Source organism: Syngnathus scovelli, unplaced genomic scaffold (genome assembly GCF_024217435.2).
Source record: "Syngnathus scovelli strain Florida unplaced genomic scaffold, RoL_Ssco_1.2 HiC_scaffold_24, whole genome shotgun sequence".
Classification (NCBI taxonomy): domain Eukaryota; kingdom Metazoa; phylum Chordata; class Actinopteri; order Syngnathiformes; family Syngnathidae; genus Syngnathus; species Syngnathus scovelli.
This window is the reverse complement of record NW_026061333.1, coordinates 2690337-2703173: the sequence shown is the minus strand read 5'-3', so window position 1 is coordinate 2703173 and position 12837 is coordinate 2690337. Positions and strand designations below refer to the sequence as shown.

General features: G+C 42.7%; 2 non-coding genes across 2 annotated transcripts; one reads left to right on the top strand and one right to left on the bottom strand.

The window, feature by feature from the left end:
- Positions 1-942: 942 nt before the first annotated feature.
- On the top strand, positions 943-1054 carry LOC125992937 (U5 spliceosomal RNA). Its single transcript, XR_007489872.1, has one exon. It is a non-coding gene; the product is annotated as a U5 spliceosomal RNA (small nuclear RNA).
- Positions 1055-3014: 1960 nt separating this feature from the next.
- trnah-gug (transfer RNA histidin (anticodon GUG)) lies at positions 3015-3086 on the bottom strand. Its single transcript has one exon. It is a non-coding gene; the product is annotated as a tRNA-His (tRNA).
- Positions 3087-12837: the final 9751 nt, after the last annotated feature.

The window sequence follows — 12837 nt, the reverse complement described above, 5'->3', positions numbered from 1 at the left end:
TTGTGGCCGTAGCATCACCGGAACGAATCTGGGTCATGGCGTCAGTAAATTACCTTGCTGAATTTGTCCGTTGTTCACTGTTGCCAAACAGCCTTCTGTTGAACGCAGGCTTCCAGACATTACGTCCACCTATGTTTTAACATCAACTTTATTTCATAAAGTTCTTCCAAATTCATCTTGGTGAAACTCCCTCCCTCAGGTGTTCCCATCTTTTTTTAGGCCTGGCTGCCACGAGGCAGCGGTAGAAACAAAATATGACCCTGAAAGGGCACGCCCAAACCGGCTATGATATTAATCAGAATTCGTTCATCACTAAAATGCAGTCCTCAGGTCCATGTCATATTCGCTACCAATCGGAATGTAACGGACAGATTTATATTCAAATGTCAAATCTCGAACGCCACCATCGCAGTGGAGGTGAATTACACTCCAAATTCACCTCCACTGCAACGACAAAAGCCTCAATTATTTGCGACACGAGAGATATAGAGCACTTCTGAAATTTGAGAAATCATTTGAGAAATTACGATCGTATTTTCTTTCCCGATTTGTGTCGTTATGAAATCACATGTTTTCAAATAAAACACAGAGATGGGATCATTTCCCATTCTCTGATATCAAAAGTACACGTACCAAGACATACAACTGTTTTTACCTTCAATACTCAAAATAGACGCCCAATCGCTGTTTGAAAGAATGTGTTCGATCAGGTACCTACAATCCTGTGCGCCAACAATGTTTTAAGTAAAAAAGACATTAATGAACACAAAATACTCGTTCGTTTAAACCTTCTATTTAGGTTGAGGCCTTCTAAGTATAGTAAATCTATGAACGTCTATTGTTTGTATTAGAAGGAATGGTTGCTGCAATTTGAGTGTGAGACCCCCTGTGAATTTGGTGAGACCAGCAGTGGGGTGGCCCGTTTTCACCCAGATTATCAGCTCATTCTTTTTTCTCTTCAGATCGAATAAATCGTTCGCCTTTTACTAAAGATTTCCGTGGGGAGGAACAATAAGAGTCTATCTCTAGCCATTCTCACCAACGGTTTGTTAGAATAGGCCTCTTTGGCACATGTGTTTAGCTGGGTAGCTTGAGCTATGCCGTTATATCGCTGCAACCCTTCTCTTGCTTTATTAGCTTTCTCTTCTCTATGACACCCTTTGCACATATGTAGAATTCGCTCTCAGTTAAGACGACAAGGTCACACGTTATCATACAGATTAGGCAGAGTCGCCTCCTTGCAGGAAGGCGGCCCAGAGTAGTATAAGAGCAGGAACCTTGGCGCTGAGAGAGGGACCTTCTTTCGCATCTGGCAGAAAGGGCTCCACAGCTGTGCATCGATCATTCTGGCATACATTAAAGAGTTAAACTGTGAAGGCTGCCTCTTGGTAATTGCTGTTAGCATATCGAGCATTAAAGATAAAGAACCGGGAACAAACCTAGCAGGTTACAGTACGGAACAGAGTGCTGCTCTTCTGGGCACTAATAAATCGGCAAGCTTGTCTGCTGACTTATTTGTTCACTCTTCTTCACCCGCAGTAATGCATGTAGTTCACGACGCATATATGTGTCCCCTTTCAGCAGTCTCTATCCAAATACACAGTGTAGGTACCTATTAAAAGGGTAGTCCCGATGAACATGAAAGGCAAAGATTGATCATTCGCAAAGAACTTTCCATGGTCATCATATGTACGAAAGAGTTGGGCCAGAAGACTAGAGCGGAACTTATGCAGAAGTGCATGGACACCACCTTGTTGAAAGAATAAAACCAACACAATGCATGAATTCACGACAAATGATATACCAGCAAATCAGTAGTACTTCTGCTGTTGCCTTTGCGAGACCAGTTCAGATATGCGTTATCACGAATTTATAAATCAGGTGTGTTCGGACCTCCGCAGTGGAGGGAGGCTCTGCTAAACCCCTGAGACCGACTCACCGAACCCCTAGAGTTTGACCGAATCCAGGTTAAGAACCACTGGTTCAGAGGCTGTTATTTCTGCAAAAGGAGGAACTACTAAATATTGATGTCATTTTTCTGTTGGGGTTTCCAAATGTATGCGCCTGCCTACTTTTGTTTAAATAATGATTGTACACTGTCTGCAAATCCTATAAACTTCATTTCAATTCTCAAATATCACTGTGTTGATCACTGCCGTCATCGGCCATGCATGGATTCGGGCCATCTGATTGGTTCCTTTGCCCCCCCCCCCCCCCCCTCCCCCATACACACACAGGAATTGGTTAGGACTTGATTAGTAAGTGTTAGGAATCGTTTTGGCTGTCCGTTCAGAGCAAGGAACGAGCCACTAGCCCCACGGGAAGTTGTCATTTTCTGTAAGCTTGCGTGTATGTAAATTTGTCATGGTCCAACGTAAGACTGTTGAGGGTGAATAAAAAATAACTGCAACAAGTTCATTCGGCTATTAACCAGATTCAAACTGGGGTTGCAGCCGCCTCAATGCTATATTATGGCCAACATGCAGTTGCATGTTTAGGGTCTTTTCTCTAGGATCTTCAGCCACGACACTCAAGCAGACCATGAAAGATTGTTGATGTTAAAATGTTGGTGGAACTATCCAATAACTACGCAGATCCGATGATCCCTAAGTCTCGAGATGAGACAAAATTGGAAAGACTATTGGTTGACAGTGTCTGTGAGTTACTTCAACCCAATAGTTCACAGAAATTACACATAGCTAATGTTGACCACAAAATGGCATGTGAGCTGGCCAGGAGTCCTGGAATCTTCTGATCTGTAGACAGATGCGTTCGTTATCCATTGCTCCACGAGCCCCACGGGAATATGTGGCTTGTAAGCTTTTGCAAAAATGAAAAAATAAAATAAAAAATGGGTGACATTATTTGAATACGCCATGATGCTTTATCCATTGCGCCACTCGCCCTACAAGTTAAGGCTATCGACCGCAAACGTGTGGAAAATCGTCATTGTCCAAAAGATGGCTGTTTAGCAATATTAAGAAAGGGACAAATTCCACACAGTAATTGGAGTGTGCCATGACCCGGATTCGAACCGGGGTTGCTGCGGCCACAACGCAGAGTACTAACCACTATACGATCATGGCCAACATGTGCATCTTATTAACGCTACTGCATACAGGCCATGATCGTGTAGTGGTTAATGTTCGATTCGAATCCGGGTTATGGTATAATCAAATGACCTTGTTGAATTTGTCTGCTGGTCACTGTTGCTAAACAGCCTTCCTTTGGACAATGACAGTTTTCCACACAAGTTTACAGTCGATACAGTCTTGTAGGGTGAGTGGCGCAATGGATGACACATGACGGCAGATTCAAGTGATGAGAATCGAAACAACAGATTCAAGAGACCCAAGGTAAATGAACACAACCCGTTTCGTTTCAATTGACAGCCCATGTGACATGCACCTCAGATGAAATGGGGCTAGTTGATCAACAGCAATGTTTTAACGAAGGGATCATCTGGGAGTTAAACCCCAGACCTCTCACACCCAAAGCAAGATTCATACCCCTAGACCACTGGTGTCAAACTCGAGGCCCGGGGGCCAGTTATGGCCCACCGTATCATTTTCTGTGGCCCGCAACGACAAATTGTGCATTAAATCTATGTCATACTAACATTGCAAATTGTCGGAACTTTTAAGAATCTTCTTAAAATTATTTTTGAAATATGTGAAAAGTTTCCACGAGTCTGATTTGAAAAAGCAATTATTTGTCAGTTTGTTTTGTAGCTTATACTGTATATAATATGAGGCGTTTATTTATTTGGGTTGACAGTCATAATGGCCCGTCGAGGGAAACTTTGACTACAATGTGGCCCGCGACAAAAATGAGTTTGACACCCATGCCCTAGACCAACGAGCCTCAAAGAAAGCTTGCAGACTATGTTACATTCTGTGTAACATTGGCCTGTCAAACACTCCACACAACGATAGACAACAGTGTTTCAAAGAAGAGCCCGTCCGGGAGTTTTACCCGGGTAATCAAAGAACCCTAGGCAAGAATCATTCCCCTGCACCAATGAGCCCCATACTAGACCAGCTGACCCCATTATATTCCGATTGGTAGCCCATGTGACATGGACCTGAAGACTGAATGTCAGTGATTTAAGTCAAGTCAACAAGTCCGATGTCAGCGGCGCGTTGCAGTTCAAATTTTGCTACAGGCCCATATAACAATATATAAACTGTTAGGGTTTTCAGGTTAGTTTGATCCTATGATTATGTTGGAATGTAGACTGTAATGATTAAATCAATCCTGTCTTGCCCTCACAATGTAATGATTAAATCAATCCTGTCTTGCCCTCACAATGTAATGATTAAATCAATCACGTCTGGCCCTCACAATGTAATAATTAAATCAATCACGTCTGGCCCTCACAATGCAGAGTCTGTTTCCCACAATAGTGTAAAACACCCCCTGCTCTGATCTTATCAGAGGCCGGGGGTTCACCAAACCTGTCCACTCACCCCCACTCTGTTCCTCCTAATAAATATGCCCTTGCAGGGAGGAGACCTTTAGACTTCATTCGATAATCGCTGTTCAGACAGCGACGAATGGACTCTCCACCTGCAGGTGTCTAAAAGAACTTGCTTGTCTTCTGTTTCGTTCTTGCAAAATAAGTTGGAGTGAGCAAATCTCTAACATTTTGGTGCCGAAACCCGGGATCCTCATACCCACCATCTGACCGGCGAAGGAGGACGTGCTGCATTGTCGACAAGCCAGCGTCCATTAGGAGGACCTGGAAAAGAAAGTCCTGGGAAGAGAATTCTTCGCTGGGCCAGCATCTTAGGTCTGCCTTCGTCTGACAGAGGTGGATTGACGGGATCCGGCGGTGCAACGAACCAGGGGACAAGTAAGTTAAAGCGCTAAAGATACGGCTTTGGTTTGTCCGAGCTATGAGATTCGGCTTTGGTTTGTCCGAGCTATGAGATACGGCTTTGGTTTGTCCGAGCTATGAGATACGGCTTTGGTTTGTCCGAGCTATGAGATTCGGCTTTGGTTTGTCCGAGCTATGAGATCCGGCTTTGGTTTGTCCGAGCTATGAGATTCGGCTTTGGTTTATCCGAGCTATGAGATACGGCTTTGGTTTGTCCGAGCCATGAGGCCTAAAAAAGCGCTGGAGTTTGTGTGATTGAGTGTGTGACTGGTAGGATAAATTGACTAAAAAGCAGTTCTAGCGTTGATCCATGGCAATAAAACAGGCTAGTAATTTGTTGAAAGGTCAATTTAAACCTGCATTGAGGATCCTCAAAGCAATAGTTAAATAAATAAATAAGTAATAATAGTAATAATAATAATAATAATATTTTTGAGACAAAGAGATTGTATAACCTAAAACTACTAGAATTAATATGGGAAATAAAAACGGTAAATCTCTTGCTCTGCTCTTCTTTAAAACGAGAAGTTCATGGCAAGTAGATTTCTTAATTGTATGCAATATATGCCGAAGTGGAAGAGAAAGTATGGAGTAGAAAGGAAGTTGAGAGTTCAAGTGGTAAAGAAATGCAACTTGCTTCTAGAAGATAAATAAATAAAATTAGAATGTGCTGTCCTCGTGTGCATGGGAGGGACCAGCTCATGATCGACCACAGGAAATGGCCAGCCTGTGACGAATCATTGGTGCTGGGAACTACCTTTTGCGTGCGAGAGCTGTGCATGTGTGTGCGTATGTTAAAATGATGAACATTGGCTAAAGTTTTAGTATAAAAAAAATTTTGCTAGACTGTGGTCTATCCAATTTGCACAGCAGAACAGAAATGATTTTGAAAGATAAAAATGAGAGGAAAAAGAGAGAAATCTGTTTGCAAGCAGAAACTAATCCACACTAGTGCATGTAAAGTGTCGAGCCCACATGAGAAATTCGAAGAAAAAAAAATGACAGAACATGCTTTCAGGAATTGGAAGAAGCTAAATTGTGAATTTAAGATTTTGCAATGCTACATTTAATAGGAATAATTGATTGGTTGTGTTATAAGATTATGCAAAATTCTAATTGCAAGCTAAATCTGAGCGATTGAGTTCTTCAAATTTAAAAACAAAGAAAAATTCAGATTAATTTGCCAATTGTTTGTTTTAGTTGAGTTTTTTTTTGAATTGGTGGATTGTTCTACCAGGAAACCTGAGTTGAAAATGATATATGAATGTTGTGTGGTGAGCTTGGATGAATTGGGACCGATGTGATAGGAAGACTCCTTTTTGGAGACTGTGTGAGATACATATGATGAGCATTGATGAATGATTGCCTGAATGAAAGGTTGAATGGTTGAAGTCGTTGGCGACTACTATGGAAAATTAGTAGAGCGACTTTGATGAAAGAATGATTTTGAGCAGGTTGAATGTTAGAAAGAAACACGTAACTTTTGGATTGATAATTAACTAGAAAAAAAATGGAGAACCAGTAACACATGTAGAAGATGTGTGAACTGAGAAATTAAGAAGCGTTTTGGAAAGAAAGTCAAACTAAATGATGATGAAATCATATGTAGTACTACAAAACTTTACTACATATGGATTCTCTAAATCATACAATTGAGTAAAATAAAACATACGTTTTGATTTGTATTCAAATTTCTAAGATTCTTGTGATAAACAATGAGAAAACGATTGAAAAGTAACTAAAGAAACTACAACAAAGTGAAAATGTCTAATCATTTGCTAGCTGAGTCGCTCCCCATTCGGGGAGGCCATCCATTTACTTGCTAAGCTAGTTGTCAAAACAGGGGCAAGATTAGAGAAGGGCATCTATAAATGACCTACCCTACCAAAGAACCTATGCAAATGGGCTGCAATATTGAGCCATGGTGCGCGTCACATGGCTCAAGAGGAGGGATAGTGGGGCAGGTCAGTCAGCTTTATACAACATATGGATTTGATTCATATTCAAAATATTTTCAAAACAAAACAAACATTTTTTTTTTGTAGAGCTTGTTTAAAAAAAAAAAACTCCTATTTGCCAGTTAAATGGGCACTACAATTGACTACGAGAGTTGCAAGCAACAGATGAAGAGCAGTCCTGGGCAGATTATCTAATCAGGACGCTCAAACTGAAAGATGTGTCCAATGCAAATTTACTGCCGCCTGATCTCTCCCCCTCACAGGTGGACAACCCTCAGGTTCACTGTGAGAGCTCACACACAGGAGGCGTGCTATGTGTGTTCGAAACTCCCCCCTTCCTCCACGCAAGTTCGCTTGGAGGCCAGAGCAATGAATGTCACTGAAGCGAAACGTATGGCATCCATGGGAGGAGTTGGATATCAACGCCGAGCAGTCACAATCAGTGATGCCGACCCATCCCACTCTGGACTTGCAGACGGTGCCTATGATGAACACTTCTGGGCAAATCTCAATGTGACTGTTAAAGGACGAACAATACCACAAGTGGCCTACACAGAGAGACCAGCTGGAGTGAATTACACATGTTACATCCAAGGTGGTTTATCCGATGCTGCCCGCCAACTGGACAGGAGTGTGTGCACCAGTGTGGGTGACAGACCACACCTACAGGATATGACATCATCAGCTGACAGGAGCACACAACTCTTCTGGACTCGACGCAGAGCAGTTGCAACCTTTGACCCTCATGACCCTGTCTGGGGTGCGAACGTTCCAGATGACCATAAAGTATGGTCCGTCGGAGACAAAGTTGTCCTTGCGCTCTTCCCTCAGATGTACTGTTTCTGTGTTTTTCTTTTTCTTTTTTATTGATAGCATTCTGGTCGCCTGTGGCAACGGGGCCGTGTAAGAATTTTCCTGCTAATGACATCTGGCCAGCAGGTTTTTCGCTTACACAATAAGTTTGATCTGGGGTATTGAGGTAATGCCTCATCTTCACTGGAAAGTGTTGCTATCATTGTTTGTTGTTTTTATTTTTACCATTCTACTTTCTTCATTATACGTATATATATATATGTGTGTTTTTTTTTTCCTCCTTGCTTGTCTTTGTTGTTTGGGGTGACATAATCATATGATAAATCAGGAGGGAGATGTTAGGGTTTTCAGGTTAGTTTGATCCTATGATTATGTTGGAATGTAGACTGTAATGATTAAATCAATCCTGTCTTGCCCTCACAATGTAATGATTAAATCAATCCTGTCTTGCCCTCACAATGTAATGATTAAATCAATCACGTCTGGCCCTCACAATGTAATAATTAAATCAATCACGTCTGGCCCTCACAATGCAGAGTCTGTTTCCCACAATAGTGTAAAACACCCCCTGCTCTGATCTTATCAGAGGCCGGGGGTTCACCAAACCTGTCCACTCACCCCCACTCTGTTCCTCCTAATAAATATGCCCTTGCAGGGAGGAGACCTTTAGACTTCATTCGATAATCGCTGTTCAGACAGCGACGAATGGACTCTCCACCTGCAGGTGTCTAAAAGAACTTGCTTGTCTTCTGTTTCGTTCTTGCAAAATAAGTTGGAGTGAGCAAATCTCTAACATAAACTATGTATGAAATAACAAAAATATAAACAACTATTTTATCGAACCATGCATGTCACTCCAAATCAATAAATCCATCAGAATCTTCGTCTTCTGTGTCACTTGAGAAAAAAAAAAAAGAAAAAAAAATTGACGCCGGAAAGAATACGTGTGCCACGGACGTCAGACTAGATATATCAAATAAATGTAATATAAACATCAATTTTAACAAACCATCCGTGTCACTCCAAATCATTAAATCCACCGGAATATTCATCCTATGTGTAAAAAAAACCCCAAAATAAACAGCTGTCGATTCCGGACCTACGTGCGGCGCTGATGTCAGCCTCATTTTCAGTTGGCGGCTCCAATTATTCCACAGATCTACATATATAACTATATCGTAGCGTTACAGAAGTACCAGGCAAGACGTGGGTTTGGTAACAGGCCGGCTCTTTATTTCACAAATCAAGAGCTCAACATGTGAGCCAACACACGCAAGCGCCCAGGATCGCTCTTTCCGCCCCCCCCCCCACGCCCTGCTGCCTTCACGGCCTCCCTAAAAAATCGGAAACTACTGAAGTCTAACAACATACACGTTGCTACTCTAAATAAACTACATATCAAATAACTATAAAATAAATAACAAGTTTATCGAATAATCTGTATAACTCCAAATCACTAAATCTCCCGACTTCGGAAGTCAGTAAATGGAACTCATTGTCAGTGAGGCTCCAATTATTCCACAGCCATAGTGCCCCCTCATGCGGTTAAAAAGTGAAAATAACATGTGAAGTGATCAACTATACTAGTAAATAAGTAAAGTGTTAATGATAAAGTAAAAATTTGTGAAAAAATTCACATATAAGTCGCTCCTGAGTAAAAGTCGCCCTCCCACCCAAAGTATGAAAAAAAACCTCGACTTATAGTCCGAAACATCCATCCATCCATCCATTTTCTGAACCGCTTAGTCCCCACGGGGGTCGCGGGCGTGCTGGAGCCTATCCCAGCCGTCATCGGGCAGTAGGCGGGGGACACCCTGAACTGGTTGCCAGCCAATCGCAGGGCACACAGAGACAGACAACCAATCGCACTCACACTCACACCTAGGGACAATTTGGAGTCTTCAATCGGCCTACCAAGCATGTTTTTGGAATGTGGGAGGAAACCGGAGTGCCCGGAGAAAACCCACGCGGGCCCGGGGAGAACATGCAAACTCCACACAGGGAGGGCCGGAGGTGGAATCGAACCCGCACCCTCCTAACTGTGAGGCGGACGTGCTACCCAGTGCGCCACCGAGCCGCCTAGTCCGAAACATACGGTGTATAAATGTGTTATTTATTTATATAAAGGCCGGTCCACGAAAATATTTCTGACACGTAACCGGTCCGTGGCACAAAAGAGGTTGGGGACCACTGATTTAGTAGAAGGTGGCTACAGATGAAAGTTTCAGTTCAATTTGAAAAACTTACAGGTCACTCAAGTTCAGACGCACGCACAACCAATGCAGCTATATAATAACTCTGCTGCAAACATAGGTTAACGCACTTGGGTTGAAAAGCGAACCCCGGTCTTTCACGCAACAAGCAGAGATACTATTCACGATACTAACGAGGAACATGCCCTGTGTTGGGGCAAGATGCACTGCTTGGCGGAAGAAAGGAAAGGGAGGGGACAGAAAGGAGAACGCTCACGGAACACATGCGCATATACCTATTATGTGGATTTTAACCATCTGTAAAGGTTTCTAAAACAGTACTGAAATGGGACAATCTGCTGGTCTGGTTCATATATGCCTGCCTTCAAGTTTAGAGGGCACTACCTTTAGGGGGAGCATTGAAGGTTAGGGTTAAATGTGAGGGGGTTACCGTTAGCGAGTTAGCAGGTTAGGGGTTAATTATTAGGGTTTGGTTATTATTAGGGTTTTAGAGTTAGCGTTAGGGCTTGAAGTTAGGGAATTAGGAGCATTAGGCCAACCAGATTCCATTTATTCCATTAATCACTGACATTCAGTCTTCAGGTCCATGTCACATGGGCTACCAATCGGAATGTAACGGGGTCAGCTGGTCGACTATGGGGCTCATTGGTACAGGGGAATGATTCTTGCATGATTCTTGCTTTGGGTGCATGATTGCCTGGGTTTAGCTCCCGGACAAGCTCCTCTTGCAAACACTGTTGTCTATCATTATGTGGAGCGTTTGACAGGCCAACGTTACACGGAATGTAACATGGTCCGCAAGCCCTCATTCTTGTTCGTTGGTCTAAGGGTATGATTCTCGCTTTGGGTGTGGGAGGTCCTGGGTTCAACTCCCAGACGAACCCTTCTTTAAAACATTGCTGTTGATCAACTAGCCCAATTTAATCTTGGGGGCTAGCCCGAATCCATACACGGTGGATGGCGACAGTGATATTTGAGAAGTGAAAAGAAGTTTATTGGATTTGCAGACAGTGTGCAATCATTATTTCAACAAAGGTAGGCAGGTACATAAATTTAGTAGATCCTCCTTTTGCAGAAATAACAGCCTCTAGACCAGTGGTTCTTAACCTGGGTTCGGTCAAACCCTGGGGGTTCGGTGAGTGGTTTTCAGGGGTTCGACAGAGCCTCCACTGCAGAGGTCCGAACACACTTGATTTATATATCCACATATCTGAACTGGTCTCGCAAAGGCAAAAGCAGAAGTCACACTGATTTGCTGGTATGTCATTTGTTGTGAATTCATGCATTGTGTTTGTTTTATTCTTTGAACAAGGTGATGTTTATGCACGGCTCATTTTGTGCACCAGTAAAAACATCTCTGTCTTGAAAAAAAAAAAAAAAATCACTAAAGAGGGGTTTGGTGAATGCGCATATGAAACTGCTGGGGTTTGGTACCGCCAACAAGGTTAAGAAACACTGCTCTAGATACTTCCTAAAGCTTCTATAGCTGCTTCTAATGTGAGTGTGGATTCTGGTTGAAGGTATATTGGACCATTCTTCTTGACAAATCTGTAACTCCCATGAACTTCATTTCACTTTTCAAATATCTTTGTCTCTGTCTGTTATATGATATATTTAACTGATATTGCTGATCTGAACAGCCAATGATTTATAAAGGAAAATCTTGAAATTGATTTTGCATACGAATGAAACTTTTGCATATGACCGTGTATGACCAAAGGGTTGAGGTCCAACCGAGACTTGAGCTGGGATCACTGGTTTCAGAGTTGAGTGTTCAAGGAACCCTCAGGTGTATAGAAGCATAGGCTTTCATGGGGCAGCACACAAGCAACCATTTCACAATTTCTACCCAGCTATATGACAATATATTTGAGGTCCCACCAAGACTTGAACTCAGAATGCTGGATTCAGTGTCCAGAGTACTTACCATTACACTATGGAACCCTGGCAGTGACAGAAGGAGGGGCATCATTTTTCTAAGCACAATGCACTCTCTAAGGCGCTCATTTTACTAAACTGACAAAATTAGTGGAAGCAGTGATTACACACTCATAGTGCTGTACACAATGTACTGGATTGGAATTTCCAAATTTTTGTTCCAGACAAATGACTACAAATTGTAAGTTCCACCAAGACCTGAGCTTGTATTGCTAGATTCAGAGTGCTCACAATCACACCATGCCAACATTATACGGTAATCTAGAAGAGCATTAGCTTTCGAACCATCCAAGATCTAAAGTAAGTTCCACCAGTTGACATTGTAACTCGGAGAACATGTGATTACTTTATCAAATACTATTTGACCAATTATTTGAGGTACCACTGAAACTTAAAACTCGGATCACTGGATTCAGAGTCCAGAGTGCTAACCATTACACCATGGAATAGACACACACACACGTACTCACACTTACACACGCGCGCGCACGCACGCGCGCGCGCACGCACGCACGCACGCGCGCACACACACACACACACACACACACACACAGGACAGTGACTCTCATAAACATAGATACAAAATAGTCAGGTGACGCTTTCCCGCCTTTTCCGGACAGTATAATAGCTTGACCTGGAGATGGGGGATGTTGTTACATCTGCTGAAGTGCCGTGTGCATTGACCGCCATTAAACAATTCCAAGATCTTGCCAATAAAGAACAAACCGTTACTCCACATCTTAGTTTTCCTGACCCAGCAACAGACATCATCAACAACATGCAACAGCTGTTGGTGGAATCGAACCCGCACTTTCCTAACTGTGAAGTGGACGTGCTAACCAGTGTACCACCAAGCCGCCAAAGAGCATATAAATATTACTATGTAGAGTCAAATACAAGCCAGATTCCAGATTCAAAACCACCCTTCGACGAGGATGGGAATCCATGCGTGCAGAGCACAGCGGATTATCAATCCATCACCTTAAACTCTCGGCCGCCTCTTCTTGGACAATTTGTGTTGACACATCACATTATG